A 21,341-nucleotide genomic window follows, 5' to 3' on the forward strand; every position below is an offset into this window, starting at 1 on the left:
AAGAGTATATGGTATGGCAATATCCCGGAACAGCTAAGGGAGTGGTTCCCGACAGCTGCAGACAGGCTCAGCTCATGCTAGAGCACCATCTCACATATTTCCAAGCACTCTGCCTCCAGGATTGAAGAGGCCTTCCATAGGAGTGGCTGATAGGAACATATGTGTCCAGTTTAAGGTTAGATATAGGGATACTATATCTAAGTAAGAGGCGATTACACCAACTTACCCCAGCTGAGTGATCAGCCAGTTGTGTCAAATATGGAGGCCAGGCCAGGGGTGGCACAATACATGCTGCAGCCCCTGGTAGGCCTTGGAAGCACCTATGCCTTGGGTACCCAGGGTACACTGTTACAGGGGCCAATAAGGTGAACCAGTTCCAATTGTGTATGCACCTAAGGTACATGGAGTCCATTTTAAGGAGAGAGCAATCAGCCTGGGGCCCTGAATAGCAGGATCCCAGGCCAACTATGTCAAAAACCAGCTAAACACCAGGCAAAAAGTTTGGGGGTAACCATAGTCAGATATCCACCTTCCTACACCCATCGCAAGACCTCTGCAACTCCCTCGCATCCTACTTCCACACAAGATCGCAGACATACACAACAGCTTCAGCACACAGCCGATGCACCCCACAACGCACCTGCACCCCCCACCACCACCCTCCGCGCCTGAACCCCGAGCAACACCGAAGAAACCCGACGCACGATGAACTCCATCCACTCCGGATCTCCAACCGACCCCTGCCCTCACCACGTCTTCAACAAGGCCGACGTGCGGGACATCATCAACACCTCCTTCGACACCGCTACCTTCCCGGAGAGCTGGAAGCACGCCGAACTCAGCGCTCTACTGAAGAAACCATCAGCGGACCCCACCGAACTCAAAAACTACCGCCCCATCTCGCTCCTCCCGTTCCCGGCCAAAGTCATCGAGAAGACCGTCAACAAGCAGCTGGCCACCTTCCTCGAGACGAATGGATCCCTCGACCTCACGCAGTCTGGCTTCCGGGCCAACCACAGCACCGAGACCGCCCTCATCGCAGCCACTGATGACATCCGAGCCCTGCTCGACAACGGGGAAACAGCGGCCCTCATCCTCCTGGACCTCTCCGCGGCATTCGACATTGTCTGCCACCGCACCCTAGTGCAGCGCCTCAGCAACGTCGGAATCCAAGAGAAGGCACTAGAATGGATCACCTCCTTCCTCGCCGGAAGGACACAGAGAGTCCGCCTCCCCCCGTTCAGATCAGAAGCCACCGAAGTCATCTGCGGCGTCCCTCAAGGCTCCTCGCTCAGCCCCACCCTCTTCAATGTCTACATGAGCCCCCTCGTGGCCATCACAACCTCAACATCATCTCTTACGCCGACGACACTGAGCTGATCCTCTCCCTCACCAACGACCCCGCCACCGCCAGAGCCAACTTACACGAAGGGATGAAAGACGTAGCCGAGTGGATGAGGAACAGCCGCCTGAAACTGAACTCAGATAAGACGGAAGTCCTCATCCTGGGATCTTCGCCCTCCGCCTGGGACGACTCTTGGTGGCCCCCTGCCCTGGGCAACGCACCCAAACCGACAGACCACGCACGCAACCTGGGCTTCAACCTGGACTCCTCCCTGTCCATGACCAGACAAGTTAACGCCGTCTCCTCGTCGTGCTTCAATATCCTGCGCATACTACGTAAGATCTTCCGGTGGATCCCCACCGAGACCAGGAAGACGGTCACTCAGGCCCTCGTCACCAGCTGACTGGACTACGGCAACTTCCTCTACGCTGGAACCACTGCCAAACTCCAGCAGAGACTCCTGCGGATCCAGAACGCCTCAGCAAGACTCATCCTGGACATCCCCCGACACAGCCACATCTCCGGACACCTGAGAGACCTGCACTGGCTCCCGGTCAACAAGAGAATCACGTTCTGACTCCTCACCCACGCACACAAAGCCCTACACAACCAAGGCCCAAGATACCTCAACAACCGCCTCAACTTCTACACTCCCACACGCCAGCTTCGATCGACCAACCACGCCCTCGCCGCCGTCCCCCGCATCCGAAGAGCCACCACAGGAGGAAGGTCCTTCTCCTACCTGGCTGCCAAGACGTGGAACTCCCTCCCCACCCACCTCCACCTGACCCAAGACCACCTCGCCTTCAGGAAGCAGCTCAAGACCTGGCTGTTCGAGCAGTAGCGGTCCCCCCTCCCCAAACGCCTTGAGACCCTCCGGGTGAGTAGCGCGCTATACAAATGCATTGATTGATTGACCCAATCCAATTCCCAGCCAACGACTGAAGGACTATGCCTGGACACTGGGTCCTGGACAGACGCCCCCATGAGATGGACTTTAGATCTATGAGTTTGGATGGATGTACTGACGGAGCCACCCGGCCCGTCCATACATGAACGCACGCACACACGTAAACACGCATGCACGCATTCATACACCCTGAGGGCGAGCTTGCCCGCAGGGTATAAATAAATGGGCGCGAGACCGCTCGAGGTCTTCGGCCCGTAACTACAGTTAGTGTCTGTGTGCTATGATTCACAGAGTGAAGACTAGGCCCCACTCTGCGGCGTAGGCATTCCCTTTTCCCTGTACCTCAACACTACAACCACCAAAATAAATTTGGTGGTAAAAAGCTAATGTTTTGCGACTGCATTTTAGTTGCAAAAGATTTGTACATGGCGCAGCGAGTCATTTTTAGGAAGGGATTTCCTTAACATGCCCCTTCCTAATGCAGAATCGGAAAATCCACATTGCGACTCTGTAACAAGTTGCCAAATCGCTATTTGGGCTTTGTGCATGCCAAAAACCCTTCTTACGTTTGCAAATGGGCCAATTCGCGAATCAGCTTGTTTGTGACCGGCAAAAAGGTTTGTACATGTGGCCCTATATCTCTGAAAATATTTCTAAATGTCTAAAGAGCCCTCTAAACATTGCAACTGTAAGAGATATTCCTTTCACTAATCATTTCTTGGGTTCTTCGAAGTAACTTAATTTTGTGTAGAGCGCTAGCCATTATCTCTTTTGGAATGTTGATATCTTAGAAGGCTGTCCTCAGACGTCTCCTTTTAATAGTCTGCGTTTATTTTTATTTTGATTGGTCGGTAATTTTGTCGGAAGCATGCTTTCCGTTTTATGCTCGCAGCGTTATCCTCTGTGAAACGTTTATCTCGTATGAAGTCTTGTCAGGGAGAAAAAGTACAGAAAGAACTCGAAATCTGTAGAAGTCCTTCAATGCAAGAGATATTTTTCATGTCTCTTGCTCTCAATTTACCCCTATCAACAGCCCTTCATTTTCGAAAATGCAAAGCTGGAATGCTGAAAATTAAGAGGCACAGCAATATCGAAAGATGCTAGTGTGACTTGATTTTCTGAACTCTGCCGCCCGGGGGCAGCATATACGTGGGAGTATTTTCAGAACAGAACTTCTGTATGTATTGCTTCCGGAGTCGCTCCATGCTGCTTACGAGTTACGACCTGTGCTGTCTGTAGTTTATGCTTTAACTCAGAAAACATCTGAGTAGGCTGTATGCACATTAGACAGTAAATTGTCTTAAAATCAGACACCCAGATCTGCGCCGGCCACGTTTTTGTACAGCGCTTATGATCAAATCCAAACACTGCAAATTTAATCTTCGCAGTGAGTTGGTGCAGGCCCATTTTGTTAACATTCATGAGGTTATATTTGCATGTTTATCTCATTGCCAACGGGTGAAACACATTTCCAAGGGATAGCAGACCTCTCCCTCGCAATTTGCTTCTGCAAAAGTGACAACATTGTGACCCCTGTCCAATAATGCCACTGTCTGCTTCCACCATGCTGGCAGCTGGCCTTTACATAGTGGAAGATGTCTGCTTGAACATTTTACACTTGGAAAATGGTTACTGAGAACCGTCTGCAATAACCTTACTGGGCTTTGCAGCCACAGAAGGAGTTGCAAAGAAAGCTCTGATGTAGTGCCATGTGAGTACCAAGGGTTGGGATGCACCTTTCCCCCCCAATTCCTGTTTAAGTCACAAAAACGTGAAATGTTTATAGTGAATGAAATAAAGTCACTAATAATCCAGGATCGATAACCAATAACCTCACAACATACATCCAATGGACCCATAACAAAAAACTCACTCCACAATATAAAGATCCGCTGAACGGCACTGTAAATTTAGTTCCAAGACTAAATAAATTAAGTGTTTCATTATACAGGTTCGTATCTAACACTCTAAATAGCTGAGTCTGCATTTCATCTTCTTTCATGGAATTAAAGTTGAGAAGTTGATGGTAATAATATCTATCTATCTATCTATCTATCTATCTATCTATCTATCTATCTATCTATCTATCTATCTATCTATCTATCTAAATAATCACAAACTCAGTGTAAAGTTAACACTGTTTATCATCAAATAATGTAAGAATAAAAGCTCATACATGTACAGAACAGGAAGCAGGTAGGCCTCAGCAAACCGATGGACTGCGACGATCTCGCTCTAAACTTCTCTCAACGCCAACCTAACCACACCCCTAAAGGCACCCCAGTTATACCCTAAAACCTACATGTTCAACCCACAATAGTTGAAACATTTACTGATCTTTGGTCTCTCATTGGTTTATTTGGGGGGTATTCTGTCACACCACCATAGTCACAATCACATTTTCTAATACCCTCTTTGTTTTCTATAATTTCCATTATACTATCCACACATTTCCTCGAATCCGTAACATGTATCTGTTTTTCACATTTTCTATTCAGAACAGCGCTTTCGATAGAAGAAGTTTGAACATTTCCTTTCTTTCCCATAGCCTTCTTTTCCGCTTCTTGGCAGACACACAGCATTCTTCAGTGAAGGTCAGCTACTGCCTTTCTCCCCACTCTCTGTCAGTGCTCGATTTTTAGTGTATTATTTCATTTTGTTCACCAAATTAACCCTTTAATATTCATGCAGAAATATAGGCCTGTATGTTTCTAAAGTAAATAGAAAACAAACATTATTCATTTCAAAAATATGTTTCTCACTGTTAACCTCCCATCATTGTACTAATCCCAGTGTTATTTTCCCTAGCAAGAGCATTAATGTGCAAAAATAGCATTATTTTTAGTTAATCTTTAAAAGCAAAATGAAAATGCAGCCTTGTCTTTCATGCATTAGTCTTGACATTAGTGCACACATGCGCAAAGCGTTTTCCCCTTGTGTTCGTGTTGGTGCATATTAGCCACACTTCACACTATTAATAAGTGTTACTGGAGTATCAATTCGAGCACGTTTTGTACTTAAAACCCTGCTCTATCACTAACAAATTGCTTCATTTGTAGGTCGAGCCCAAAGGCAATGGAAGCTGTCTGGTTGGGAAAGACCTATTGTGGTTTACCAATAATTCACAGGGGCTTACAGTCTGACCATAGCTTACCATTCCTTGGCTTGATTGTCATTTCCATTTGCTTGCTGGTTTTCCTTGCCCCAGATTGTCCATCTTGTATTTTTCCCTCCCTGCAGCATCATCTTTCCCAACTCTCTGATTGGCTGGCGTTCATCTTTCTACTAATCTCTTTTAAGAAACTTTGGGCCATATTTCCAAGTGATTCGCGAAGTGTGGCATTATGCCACACTTCGCACGGTAAATCTTACGGTGTCCTGAAGCTTACCTAATTCCTGTGCAAGGAATGCTTGGAAACTTTGCAGTGTCTGCGGGGTGAGGGAAAACTCACCAACTTTCGCGTACAGCTGTGTCTGGCGCAATTAAAGGGAAATCTGCAGTTCCCTCTGTCTGAAAAGGCCGGGAGCAGTTGTATGTCAAAAGATCACAGTTGGAACGCAACACCCTCATGCCATACTCAGAGACACCCCATAACCGCAAATAAAGGCATGCACTCGGTCACGTCACAGTTTTAAGGGTCAAACCAAGAAGCATTTTTGCCACTCTCAAGCAATGGGTGCAAGACATGTACATGGGTGCATAACTGACTGAACTTTAGTACTGGGGTTGCACGTTGTGATCTGCATGTAACACAAGGATCTCTGCAACAAAAGCATTGAACCACTGAGCAATTCTACATCGATTGCACATCTGTGAGCCACAGTTTATTTATTTATATAGAGTTTGAATCGACCCCCGAAGGGGTATCTCTGCACTGCAGACATGCATCAGGGAGCCGAGGACCTGGATCAGGATCAGAGGCGGAAGAGGAAGGTCTTTAGATGCTTTCTGAATTGGAGGTGGATTGGGCATTGTCTTAAGTACAAGGGGAGCTGGTTCCAATAGAGGGGACCAAGGTGGGAGAAAGCCTTTCCTCCCAATCTGGCCCTGGAACCACAAGAAGAGATTTGATCCAGAGCGGAGGGATCTGGAAGGTGCATACGGCCTAAATTTCTCCGCAAGATAAGCGGGCCGAGATTATTTAATGCTTTGTGGATCGTGCAGCAAACATTAAACTTGACCCGCTCGCGCACTGGGAGACAGTGTAGTTGATGGAGGAGAGGACGAGAGGCGGTGCGGGAGGGGGAATTTAGTGCTAGTCGCGCCTCTGTGTTCTGAACTAGCTGCAATCTGCATAGCGAGGATTCATTTGCTGAGACCAAGAGGCCATTGCAGTAGACCAGACGGCTCAGAATTAGTGCCTGTGTCCGGGTCTTCCGACTGGAGTCAGGAAGCAAGGGGAAGACTTGGCGTAGTAGGCCCAGCATTTGGAAACAGGAGCCAGCGGTCTGAGCTACATGTTCCTTCAGAGTGAGAGTCTGGTCTAGGCGAATGCCTTGGGCCTTGACACTGAGCTTGGGAGCGGGGGGGGGGGTGCCTAGGTCCGCCGGCCACCAGTCCTGGGTCCATAGTGATGGGGCATCATGAAAGAGCATGATCTCAGTCTTCCCCACATTAAATTGGAGGAAGTTACATCTCATCCAATTGGATATAGCCTTCATTCCAGACGAGATGGCCGACATTAACAAGCACATTAGCCATCTGTGACATTTTATGATGCTTCTTCCCAGCCTAAAAAGAATGATCCCTTAAGAGCCATTACTAACCAGTGACAAGCAAAAAAAGCATTGGCAAAGCCAATAGGGTTCACCTATGCCAACTATTGGCTTTGTCAATGTTCTTAGTCATGTTGCACATCTGCACGACTGCTGTGCAGCATGGCACAAAGTGTACAAAAAAAGGGCTGGGCATGTGGTAACACTTATTTTAAATTGCGCATAAGAAACACAAGTAGGAAGTGGATGGCAAACACATGCATTCTCACGAAGTGCTTCAACTAAAGTGCGAGTAGTGTATGGACACAAGTACTTGGGCCATGCTCTAGAGAATGGGACAAGCACACGAAGTGGAAGTGAAGCTAGCACACACTGACCAGAGACAACCAAGGAAATGAGAGTGATGATGAAACCAACCTATGATATGCAATAAGTGAGCTCTAAGCCCACTGTAAGCTAACAAAATGTCTCACAAGTGACAGAGCATCCACTGTCTAAGGCAAGACCTAAAAAGGATGATTCCTTCAGTGACATCAAATGGCTCTAAGTCTGAGTTTAATCCACTGTGCTTAACAGTGGTCACTGTGCTGCAAACCTGGAGAAGATATGCAGATGATCATTTGTGAATAAAGAGGATTAGTATTACTTCTTATAAAAGGCTCCATGTGCTTGACCTTAATTCACAGCTAAGTCACCCAGTGTGTGAAAGCAGAACAAAGAAGGTGTTGCTGTAACAGTGGGAGCCAGCAGAAGTAGGATGACGAGGATCAAGAGGACCAGTAGAACAAGCAGGACCGGCTCTATGAGGCTCAAGAGGACTGGGACCAAGATGACCAGAACCAGGAGGACCAAAGGTACCAGGAACTGGAGGTCAAAGACCATGGGACTAGGTCCAAAAAAGTCTAGGAGAAATATGACTATGGAACCAGGCCAATGAAGACCAGGTGGACGAGGGCCAGTTTGACTAGTGCCACTAAGAACAAGACTAAAGGAAAAGGAACCAATGGCTAAGGAGACCAGCAACAGGAAGATTTGCAGCAGGACGTTTAGGATTAAAAAGACCGACAGTAGGAGAAAGAGGAGTAGGAAGATGACCAGGCTTAGCAAGGGTAGAAACAGGACAATGGAGCCAGGAAGACCAAGAATCGGACCAGAACTAAGAAGAGCAAGACCAGGAGGTCCAGAGGGACATGAAGATCCAGGAACAGAGAGACCAGAAGAACAAGGACCAAGAGGACTAATTAAGAACCAGAAAAAGGAGCAACAAGAGGCTAAGGAATATGGGAAGAAGGAGGAGGAGGACCAGGGGGAGTACTAGATGAGTACCAGAAGAAGGATGAGGACCAAATTGCAGACCAGGAGGGTGAGGTGAAGGACCTAGACCAGGAGGAGGAGGAGGAGGAGGAGGAGGAGGAGAATCAGATGGAGGGGGGTGACCAGGACCCAGAGAATCAGAGCTAAATGAATCAGGAAAACCAGAAGGACAAGCATACGGAGGACAAGGAGCAGAACTAGGAGGAAGTAGGCCAAGGGGAAAGTCCAAAGGATGAGCAGGAGAACCAGGAGGAGGAAGACCCGGAATAAGCGGAAGAGAATAAAACCAGCAGCAGGATTAGGAAAACCAGGAGTGTTATGATGATGAGACGGAGGAGTATAAGGACGAGAAGGGTGAGTAGGATGACAAGGAAGAGACAGCCAATACATTAGGCTATATGTCTAACAACAGACCCTTAGATACAGAGACCATGTGGAAGCTGTCCTATTTCAGGTTCCATTTTGTGACACTTAATAAGGAGCTTGCAGATTATTGGAAGGCTGTGGTGAGTTTGACCGCAAGGCCTTGAGAAATAAAAGAAATCATGAGATTATGAGTGCACTGCCTCTTTGCTTTGGTTGGAGAACATTTCTTAACATATCCATTAATAGTTAAGGGTCTAATATTGATTAACGATTGGGTAAAGGTTTGGAAAGTCTCAACGCTGAATGATGCACGATTGGCTATATTATTTATATAAGATGTATCAAAGGTATCAAAGGTATAAACACCCATGTGAATCATTGTAGTTTAGGTCAGCCACCTGTGGAGACTATCCTCATGCAGCTTCACTCCATAAAAGTCCTACTTTGAACTTTACTGCACACTTGTCCTTATTTTATGTATTTACTGTTAGGCGTCTCTACTTGGTGGAGGAGTGCGACTTGGGTCTCCATCTTCTGGCAATTGAAATTCCCTTTGCATTGAGTGGAGTGACCGGTCTGGCAGTGATTCTATGCGCCTACTAGAGATGGAGCTGGTTTTCCACACAAAAGAATCTTTCCGGGTACCCGACTCCACTCACTGGTTAGAGATGATGCATCAAATGATATCTTGCTGTTGCTGTTATATTTGTCATTTGGTTCACAGTGTTCTTTGTTAAATAGGGATCCTATTAGCAATGTGGATTGTGTACACATTAAAAAAAAGAAATGTGGCCAGAGAGGAAGTGCAAGCTTAAGTAAGTTTAAATGCAAGCTGTGAGGTACCCAGGTCTACATAAGGGTATTTTTAGAAATAGATACGGTTCACTCTATACCTAGTTAGTTGTGCAAGCCCTTTTGTCATTTACTCGCTCTTGTTAATAAATCACTGTACACATTTTTGAAGTGGTGCTAATGGCATGTTGGCACATGGTTATGTTTCTCATTTCACAGACCTTTGCGCTTGACTGAGGAGAAAAGGAGTCCGCATTTAAGAAAATAATTCAAATTCATGTAGCCCATTTGACTACACAATAAGGACCAGGAATCTGTACCTAAAGTCAAGGAGGTTTGTTACAAATTAGTAATCAGTTCAAATCAATGCAAAGTAAGCATCGTTCAGATACAGAATTCAAAAAGGAAACATTAGTCAACAAAGTAAATTCAGTATGGTAGCATCAGTTTGTGACAAGTGCAGCCACATACGTACAAATGGCAAAAGTCTTAAAGTCATCTAAGCAGTGCTCTAAGTTTGGATAAGGGATAGCTCAGATTGGAAATCTCAAAGAATTTTCAGAAACTAGGAAGGTGAAGCAGGAAGATGCCTGCATAATGAGGATTTCAGTATACATCCTCTAAAAGGGAACAAGTGTTTAGCATATAGCATTATACTCTCAAGAATAGGGCAAGCAGAACGGCCTGTACCTCTCAAAGTCCAAAGGGATTCTACTCTGAACTCTAACAGTTTACATACATTAATTAAAACACACAGATACATTTGCATCACTCGATCCTCACACCACCTTTCCAGGAACCAATGAAATTGCACTTCACATGAGCAGAGGCAACATTTCCAGATTTTCTCATCCCATGAAACGTGGACATTCACATGACCTTGGGTGGTACACCATTACCGATACGTGATTAATAGGAACCTTCTCCAGTTTATTATCTCTTCATGTCTCTGCCAATATTTTCTTCTCAGGCATTGCTATCACTATTACATAGCACTCCTTTCTCTAGCTAGCTAATGAAGCCTTGAAACTGCATCTTCAGAGGAGAGAATATTTGAAGGCAAACAGAAAACTAAATTTCTAGATTCAGGCCTAGATAAGTTAGCTTGGGTGAACACTAAAATGTACACTTTGAGTGAATGATTATATGTGCACGTATAACTTCAAAGTAAATACAACAAGATAAATGTAACTTAGGTAAACGAGTAAGCAATGCACTTTTTTTTGTTTAAATCTTTTTTATTGAGTTTCAAAAAAGCAAACATAGGACAAGAGGACATTACAATAATTCAAGGGGGTCCCCACGTCTTCCCCTCCCTCCCGCTGGGGGCAAGTCTCACCGATGCTTCATAAAATGTGTCCCTGAATGCGAGTGAGGGCCCCGACTTCGTCTGCAATGTCCCGAAACAATCCCACCAACAACCAACAGTCCCCATTCCCTCCACCCTTCTCCCCCTTTCCCTCCCGCGTTCCCCCTCCCCGGTGTGGTAGGTAAGCTTCTGCCAGGCATTCTGAGGCATGTAGAAAGTATGAGGTTCAGGCTGGGGACCTTGGGTCCTTCCTAATGTCGTCTGGTAGTCGGAGCACCCTGAGGTATTTCGGGCACGTGATTTCAGCAAATTCATCTGATTGGAGAGAGACCAGGGGCTGCCATGTGTCTAGGAATGTGTCTCGCGTCTGGGTGAGGGAGGCTTGTATCTTTTCCATACCCATGATGTACCAGAGTCTATGGAGCCACCCCGTGTGTGTGGGTTTCCTTTGAGTGCCCCATAATGACAGGATATGTTGAGTGGCAGCCCCCATAGCCAGCCCCATCTGCCTCCCCCTGAGCGATTTGAGAGGAAACGTGATGGCGTTGGGGAGACCGAGAAGCATGTACGCTGGGAATCGGGGGATCTCCGTCTCAAAGTGTTTATCAATATCTCTTAGCACCCTTTCCCAATACTCCTGCACCTCCGTACATTCCCATAGTATATGAGTGAGTGTCCCTGTGTGGCCACATCCCCTCCAACATGTTGGGTCCCTGCGCGGATTGCTCTGATGCAATTGTGACGGTGTAAGGTGCCAGTAGTATGCTATTTTCACCGCCGATTCCTTGCTGGCTACATTCCGGGCAGTGTGATGGGCCCTGAAGTATATGTCTTGCCATTCTTTGTCCGTTAAGGAGCGTCCCAATTCCCGTTCCCATCGGTTCTGACCCGCTGACCGCGCAACAGGGGGGGTGGGCTGAGCATCTTATAGATATCTGTGATCGCCTGTTTATCTGTCGTTTTCGTGTGTAGCCACTTCTCGTAGGTTGTAAGATGTCTGCTTACGTGAGGCAGCACTTCTTTCACTGTGAGCCAATGTCTGATCTGAAAGTATTGAAAGCGATGGATCTGTGGGAGCATATTATAATCTTGTAGGGTATGCATTTGCAGGAAGCCCTCAGGATCAAAGAGGTCGCCGGCCGCCTTGCATTCCGACGCCCACCATTGCGGAAACGACCCGGGGGTCATTCCCGGTGGGAAGGCCGGATTATCAAATAGAGGTGACATCGGGGATGGAAAAGTGGTGAGGCCCTCGGGACCGCCACCTTGTCCCGCACCTGCATCACTGTTCTCGTGATGGGCGATTTTTTAAGGTACGAAGGCCTTCCACAGTGACATCTGGCCCATAGCTCGGTCCTGAAATAACCATCTCTTTTCCAATTCGGGTCTGTTCCACTCTAAGAGATATCGGAGCTGTGTCGCTTGGAAATAGCGGAGTAGATCAGGGACCCCTAGGCCGCCTTCCGACGTAGCCCGCGTGTTCAGGTCTCTACGCAGTCGCGGGCGTTTGCCGGCCCACACAAATTGTTTGATGCTATCTTGCAGTTTTTTGAGCACGCCTAATGGAGGGGTTACCGGAATGGTCTGGAACAGGTATAAGACTTTCGGTAAGAGAGTCATTTTGACTGCAGCTACCCGTCCCAACCATGAGAGTGGTTGCCGGCGCCACCTTGCCAGGTCACTTTGTAGGGCAGCTAATAGAGTCGTATAGTTTTGCTCGACTGTCTGGGTCGTGCTTGGAGTCAGGGAGATGCCTAGGTAGGGCAGCGACATCTGGGACAGAAGACCACCATACCGTCGCTGGCTTCGCGCCGTCGCGCATGCATTCCGCCCCAGGGGCAAGATCAATGATTTCTCGACGTTCATCTTTAACCCCGATACTAGCAATGTACTTTTAAATAAATACAACATAACTTGAGACATAAGATTAAATCTGTATGAGAACTAAAGTTCTTCATGATTAGGCTAAACATTAATGTGCACATACTTATGATTCTATTGTTTCTATAATGAATTATTATTATTATTATTATTATTATTATTTATTTTTATAAAGCGCGTAGTCACCCGGAAGTATCCCAGCGCTAGTGAAACCCTAGTTCAGCAGACCTGAGGAACGGGAGCTGAGAGCAGAGGAGGGGAGGGGTAAGGAATCAAACACGGGAGAGTATGAGAGCTAGGGAAAGAGATGCGTCTTTAGCAACTTCCTGAAGCGCAGATATTGAGGTTCAAGACGTAGGTCGCGGGGGAGTGAATTCCAAAGACGAGCAGCTTGTACCGAAAAGCGTCGTCCTCCTGATCGGGCTTTCCTGACTCTTGGGGTATTAATGAGGTTTTCTGCGTTAGAACGGAGGGATCTGGTGGTTATGTAAGGGGTGATGAAGTTGCTGAGGACTGGGGGGCCTTGGTTATGCAACGTTTTGTGGACGAGGCACAAGGCTTTGAATTTGACTCGCTCCCTTATGGGGAGCCAATGAAGGAGTTTGAGAGCGGGTTTAGCAGATGATCTGGCCGGGGTGTTTGTGATGATCCGGGCAGCGGTGTTCTGAATTCTTTGAAGTTTATTCAGGGTCGCTTCGGGAGCGCAGAGATAAATCACATTACTGTAGTCTAGTCTCGATATTACGAGACCTTGGATTAGTAATTTCTGGGATTTAGGGGGAAGAAGGGGCAGGACTTTCCTCAAAGATTTTAGGAGGCCAAAGCAGGTCCCTGCTACCTTCTTTGCTTGCGAGGTGAATGAGAGATCGGAATCGATCCATACACCCAGACTTTTCACCTCTGTTTTTGGATCAGGGGGAGGACCTAGACAGGCTGGCCAGCTGTCCAGAGGGAGTGCGGTTCCTTTCGGGCCAAGTATAAGGACCTCGGTTTTTGTCCCATTTAGCTTTAGGGCTGATCTATTCATCCAGCGATGGACCTGCGTAAGGCAGTTGAAGAGATCAGCTTTCTGTTGTTTGGGATGGGACAGGGACACCACTAGTTGTGTGTCGTCAGCATAGCTGACGACGCTCACTCCGAATGGGGTGATAACCTCCTCCAATGTGGACATATAGATATTAAATAATGTGGGGCTCAGGGAAGAGCCCTGAGGCACACCACATTGGAGGGGCATTTCGGATGAGCGGGCGTTCTTCTCCCAAATCTGATAGGACCGTTGGGCCAGGAAAGATGCAAGCCAAGATAAGGCTGTGCCTTCCACTCCAACTCCTGAGAGTCTTTCAATAAGGAGTCGGTGGTCAACGGTGTCGAACGCCGCGCTAAGGTCGAGGAGGATCACTGCCACTGATCCTCCCCCATCCAATAGCGCTCTGGCCTCCTCTACCGCTGCCAGGAGGGCGATGTCGGTGCCCTGCCCTGGTCGGAAGCCCGTCTGGGAATTTTTTAGTTTGTTATTGGCCTCTAGGAACTGCGAGAGTTTCCTATTAACTAATTTTTCCGCGATCTTGCTGACTCCTGGGAGTAAGGAAATGGGCCTGTAGTTCGCCAGATTCTCAGGGTCGAGAGAAGGCTTCTTCAGTAGGGCTTTTACAACAGCCTTCTTCCAGCTCAAAGGTACAACTCCTTGTTGGAGTGAGATATTGATCAGATGAGTAAGGGAGGGGATGATAGTGGGGGCTACCTCCCTAAGGATACGCAGAGGCGCAGGGTCGCTAGGGGAGCCGCTCTTCATGGAATTGAACGTATTTCTCACTTCGTCTATCGTGACCTGGCCCCAGGTGGACAGACATGAGGCGGATGTCGTGTGTGAGAAAGCGGTTTCTTCCCCCGGGCTCGAGGGCGGGATAGAGTCCAAAATTAGACGGATTTTGTCGTGGAAGAAATTAGCCAATTGTTGGCATTTCTCCTGGTCGGCTTTGGGGTCGGAGGGAAGACCCAGTCCTTGTTCTGAAGGTTTTAAAAGCTCTTTCAGGATGACGTATAATTCCTTACTGGAGCATCCCGCTTTCTCTATTCTCTCCTGATAAAACACGCTTTTGGTTTTGCGAATAGCGTTTTTATAGGTTAGAAGAGAAATAGAGTAGCTGTTTTTGTTGGTTCCTGATTTGTCGCGTCTCCAAGAGCGTTCGGTTTTCTTACACTCTTGGCGCAGAGCTTTAAGCTCTGGAGTATACCATAAAGCGGGGGATAATCTTTTGGGCTGTTTGAAGGTGGTGGTTTTCGGGAGTATCGTATCTAGAGACGAAGTAATCCACTCACTAAATTGCTTGTCAGCCGTATTGGAGTCAGAGGAAAGTTCGGGAATGGAATCTGCAAGGGAGGCAGCCCATTTCTCAGGTGACAATTTGCGCCATTGACGGTCGGTGACCTTAGTTTTAGCGGTTGGGAAGATAGGTGTGTTGAATTCCCAGGAAAAAGGGACCAGGTAATGGTCCGTCCATGGGAGGGTCACGGGTGTTTTGGTGGTAACTGTAGCTATATTGGTGAGAATAGGGTCCAATAGGTGGCCCTTCTCATGGGTAGGCTCGTTGTTCACTAGATGGATCTTTAAAGATGTTAGGTCGTGTTTAATGTCCGAGGCTCCTCGGTCCGTGGGGTCCAAGAAGTGAAAGTTCAAATCACCTAGCATAAGGAAGTTGGAAGTGGAGGAAGCTAGTTGTGATACAAATTCAAATATTGAATTGATAAAGTTGCCAGGGGCACCTGGGGGGCGATAAATCAGTAGCCCTGCCAGGGTGAGAGCTGGGGAGATTTGGATGGAAAATTGGCCACTCTCGCAGTCCTCGATACAGGCGCTAGTTGTCCTACAAATGAATTGTTCCCTGTGAATTATAGCTATCCCGCCTCCTCTCCCTTTAGGTCTATTTAGGGCTTGGCAATGATATCCTGTGGGGAGGGCCGCGACGACATCCGGGTCGGTGTTGTCGGATAGCCATGTTTCCGTTAGGAACAGTAGGTCAAGATCCTGATTTTGGACCAAAAGATTTACTTTGGTAGCATGTTTGGAGAGGGAGCGGCAGTTAAGAAGTCCCATCTTCAGAGCGAGTGTGGTAGATTTCAGGGAGGGAGTCGGGTTGCATCGTGGGCAGGTCGAGAACGCATTGCCTGCGGTGAACGTGTGGTAGCAGGTAAGGATGTTATTAGGTCGTAGTGCGCGTAATGTATCTGCCGTATACATCACTCGCTCCTGAGGGCCACCAGGCAGAGTAACGGGGCCTGGGGCCGTCTGGGCCCGTCCGGGCCCAGACGGGCTTGCCTTTGGCGCGCCTTCGGCGCGCTGACGGCGCGCCCGCTGCGCCCGTCCGCTGCGCGTCCGGTGATTGCACATCTTTAAAGGAGGAAAAAGGGGCGTGTGGGCGTGGCCTAATGTAGGCGTGGCCTCACTTCCTCGTCGTGAATGGCGGCGAGAAGTGCTTCTCTCGCTTCGTTCGTTGCAGCGAAGGGGTCGCTGTTAAAGCGTGTCTCTAGCCCGCTGCTGAGGTGCTTGCTGGGTGAGTGCGCTATGAAATACAACTTTAAATGGTGACACAGATAATAACAACATTTTTAAAAAGATCGGCGGTCTCCCGGCTTCCGCCTCAGGAGATTTCCAAGGGTTCTGAGTGCTTCACGCTGTCGGCAGCGTATTTATACTGTGAGGGGGGCGTGGCCTAATGTAGGCGTGGCCTCACTTCCTCGTCGTGAATGGCGGCGAGAAGTGCTTCTCTCGCTTCGTTCGTTGCAGCGAAGGGGTCGCTGTTAAAGCGTGTCTCTAGCCCGCTGCTGAGGTGCTTGCTGGGTGAGTGCGCTATGAAATACAATTTTAAATGGTGACACAGATAATAACAACATTTTTAAAAAGATCGGCGGTCTCCCGGCTTCCGCCTCAGGAGATTTCCAAGGGTTCAGTAATACATTTGAATACTATATCTCTCATTAATTAAGTTAGGCCACCCATTCTATAAAGTGCTAGATGTATGTGTGTACATGTATATATACATCAATGAGGCATCTTACCAAGCAGGAAACCCATAATGTCAGACACAAACATCACAGCCTGAATATATATATATATATATTATATATATATATTATATTCAATGAAAAAACCATAGGTTATAGGCCATATATAGTTAGGAATTAGCATTTACAAAACCTTATTTTACTCGCATAAAACCATTGAAATTCCATATATAGTTAGCTAACTATAAGCGCTAACTATATATCGCGCACCCGCAATCCACTGCTGATGATGTCACATATTACATCATTCATGACATGGTCAGTGACATCACTGATGACATCACTGATGACATCTCAAATGACATCACTGATGACATCACTGATCACAACATCCAGTGATTGTATGTGTCTGTAAAGTTTAAATATGTTTCACATATTGAAGAATGAGTGGATGTATAAGTGTCTGGATGAAGAATTTAGTAGGTGCATGACTGACTGTATGAGTGAGTGATTAAATGTGTCTCACTGAGTACATGGGTTAGTGACTAAACTGTCTTAATTCGTGCATCAGTATGTTTGTTGTTGTGTAAGCTGCTGCATGTGTTGATCAGTAGCTATAAGAGTAGCCATATGGGTTATTGATTGGTTGCCCAAATATTTGAATGGGAGGCTGAGTGTGTGTGTGGGTGGCTGGGAGGTGCGTGACTCTGTGCATAGATGTGTAAGCAGTTGATTCACTAGGAGTATGAGTTCAAGAGTGCATGTGGAAACAGCTATATGAGCGGTTGACTGTGCATGGGTGTGTTGGTGAGTGAATGGATTTCTCATTGCTACATGTGCAAGTAAGTACGTATGTAAAACACAATACATGTGAGAGTTGAGCTATATAAATAACTGAACATAAGAGCCAGTGAATGTGTGAGTGGCTGTATCGATCACTGTGAGCTTGTATCAGGGATTATATAAGAGAGTAAATATGTGTTATTATATGTTTGAATAAGTAAGATGTGTATAACTGTATAGTTGAGGAAATGGAGGTGTGATTGATTCTTTGCATGACTGACTAGGTGTGTGAGTAAGTCCATGGATGAGTGACAGTCTGTGAGTGTCTGTTTATACTGAGTGTATGTAAGGTTATATTAGAGTCTGAAGAGGTTCATTGTATTATCACATGAGTGATGTGATCAGTGATGACAAATGAGATGTCATCAGTGATGTCATTTGAGTTGTCATCAGTGATGTCATTTGAGATGTCATCATTGATATCATTTGAGTTGTCATCAGTGATGTCATTTGAGATGTCATCAGTGATGTCATCAGTGATGTCACTGACCATGTCATGAATGATGTAATATGTGACATCATCAGCAGTGGATTGCGGGTGCGCGATATATAGTTAGCGCTTATAGTTAGCTAACTATATATGGAATTTCAATGGTTTTATGCGAGTAAAATAAGGTTTTGTAAATGCTAATTCCTAACTATATATGGCCTATAACCTATGGTTTTTTCATTGAATTTTCAAGGTTTTGTAAATGCAAATTCCTAACTATATATCCACTATAACCTATGGTTTTTTCTGTGAATTTCATTGGTTTTTTAATAGCAAATATGAAAAGCTTTAAAATGTCAAGTACGTGATAGATAAAAACATTTTCGTATTTATGCACGCTGATGTGCTTTGAACGCTGCCCCCCCCCCCCCTCCCCTCTTTTGCCTTTGTTAGTACTCTCTCTTTGCAGATACAGAAGGGTAGTTAACGCAGGCCTTTACCCCCGTTGTAATCCGTCGTACCTCCTTGTCTCTCCATTTGATTGATTGTTGTCCAAGCATTTACTGTTTTAGAATTGGTTCTCTTTGGATCATTCTCTATTTACAAACAAGCACAAAGTCGCAATACTCTGTTTAGTCTTTGCAGATAGTGAAAAATCGTGTAAAAAAATAAAAGTAATCGAGCAAAATCAGTAGGCCACTAATTGGATCTCTTTTTGACCTCGCTAAAATAGAAATATTAGGAACAACCCTTCTTGAGAAATACGAAAATAGTGAGATGAACTGAGCTCCACACCATGAGGGCTGCAAGACAGCTCGGCTCCATCACCCATCTCGCACAAAATAATGACAAACCCTATGCAAATATTAAAAATATAGACAACACACCAGCAAAGAAATAGGGTAAAACATTTTATTAAAAAACTATTTACATAACGTTGGTTTATAAGATGATGTCAGTAGTGGACCGATGTGTGAATAGATCGAAAACAGCACAAGGCTCCAAGATCCGGATAGCAAGCTCCTGGATGTTGGGTGCCATAGTTTAGAGTTCTGAATTTCAGCCTTTTTCAATGCCTGTGCTTTGTTGAATCAAAATGGCGGCTTGACACAAAGCTGACTCAAGCGTTGTTACTGATGCTATGCAGACCAAAACTGGTTTTCAGTTTGTACATTTTTCTAGATTTTTCAATCCAAGTTTGGTTGACTTTGTAGAACGATGGCTTCAGATTTTCAACATACGGTGTGGTGGCGCTGACTGGGAGGGGGCGCTTCGCTCCTGCCCCCTCCCCAAGTAAGATTTTCATACGTGAAAGTACGTTAATGGTTTTGGTCCCCGAGATGCTTCGATGTCACTACCATTCTCAAATAGCATAAGTTCTGGATGTTGGGTGCCATAGTTAAGAGTTCTGAGCAGCGCTTGTAACACTGTCTGAAGCTTATTTCCTCCTACTGCAGCTTCACTATTCTCAAAGTAAGTGAGTGTCGTTTGTGGACCTGACTGCATTAGAAAACAATATGATATGTTACCTTCCTAAACAGCTTGACGGAGGCCCCTGAGGGGCGCTGTGATGGCCATGGACTCGGAGAAGACGCTTGGCTCCGACACCCTCCCCAAGTCTTATAGCACTGGTGTAGCCTGAGATCGCCCCCGACATAGGCGGCCGGCTCCCGGGGTCCGGCGGTACTTTTTGCCTTTTGATGACTCTTCAATTCTGGACCTTGTCCCACAATCCGTTTGACCTGAAGACAAGCTGTAGTGAGGCGCCCCTTTATCGTTTTAGTTGCCATTCCGCCCGCTTTTGCTACACTGTGCCTCTTCCGCCATTCAGCTGTTTTCCGCCCGCTCTTGCGACTACAGCGTCTCGCTCACCATGTAGTTGAGATGCGCCCGCTCTAGCGGTGCAGCGATAGGCGGCTGCCACAGGACTCTCAAAATGGCGGCCGGCTCTTCGGTTTTGGGCCTGGTCCACTGAAATGGCCCTGGGACACCTTGGAAGTCGGACGCTTGTCTGCTAGGGCTTGGATCCCATTCTCGAAAAGCGTCCCCTCAGCCGTGAAGATTCTACAAAAGTCTTGGGGGCCTCCGACTCCCGCAGGCTTCTGGTGGGGAGCGGCTGCCATGATTGCTCGTGGAATGGCCACGACGGAGCTACGAGATGGTAGTGGTCTCATGCTGACGCCAGCTTTAGTCTGAAACATCCAGAAACACTGTAGACTACCAATTCGATCAGTTCCGGTAGCGCCCCAACATGACCCGGAAGAGAAGAACTTGCCCTCCCCTCTTTGACTGATGGTTCTTGTTGCCTGTCCCCTCTGTTGTCATTTAACAGAACTTTTTGGACTGCTGAAAGGGGTTGTGTTCTGAACGCTGGTTGGTGGAGACATTTAGACTATATTCTTGACCTACGTTGTCGCGTAATGCGTTTTATGACACGCCGCGTTAGCGCACCCGGAAGTGATCCGAGGCGCGGCGCGCAGCGCGTAACGTAAGCATAACAGGTCATGTGACTTGTTAATAAAACTTTTCATTGGTTCATTTTACTTTTGTTAATTTAATGATGAAAAGCTTGGTCATATGACCTAAAAATTACGCTTTTTATTATTTTCGAACAATATATTTTTTTCAAACATATGTTATAATATTCCAGGCTAATGTACTTTCCCGGAAAATTTACAACTGTCTGGCAAGTAAAATATATTCCTTTTTCGAGAAAAAGGGCGTTTCTTCCTTCCATGACGGAGCCGTTGAGTAAAAGAGATTCGGCCTGCTGTCTTAGTCGCCGATACGCCTGATTATCAGATTCTTATCGATCACTTTATGTTGCAGACATGAAAAACACAACTGCCCTTGACCATTTATCTTTACTGCGTTCCTACATATTATACCTTTTATCCGTCATGTAATTGGACTGCTTTATTTCACTTGCCTTTTACTGATTCGAAAACAGTCACTAAAAGTAAAAACTTTACAAATGAAAATACTACTACCGTGTTTTGTTTTAAAAACCTTTATTGTGAAAATGTCAGTATACAAATACGGGCCTATAACCACGTGGGCCGGCCACGGAGCAAACTCAAATCGTATATGATGAGGAGACATTTACACTGTAGAAGAACGTAACGAGCGGGCCATTAGGTGACAAGAACAAAGGTGTCTAACAGTTGCGGTATCGGTGGACGTACATTTTGTAATTAAAATACGACAGGGCCACTTACAATAACATTTTCTAGATATACATTTGCGGGCAAAGAGTTACGAGTCCCATTTATACCGGCGCCATTTTGGGCGAGGCCGGGCAGGTCCAAGATATAGTCAAAATGTCTCCACCAACCATCGGCCAGACCAGAACCCCTTTCGGCCCTTTATGTTACAAGATGATGTCTTCCATTCAGAAAATATTGGTGGCAGCATTTTGAAAGGAAACAGAAAC

The sequence above is a fragment of the Lissotriton vulgaris genome, chromosome 3_2 (assembly GCF_964263255.1).
Source record: "Lissotriton vulgaris chromosome 3_2, aLisVul1.2, whole genome shotgun sequence".
In the NCBI taxonomy this organism is placed as follows: domain Eukaryota; kingdom Metazoa; phylum Chordata; class Amphibia; order Caudata; family Salamandridae; genus Lissotriton; species Lissotriton vulgaris.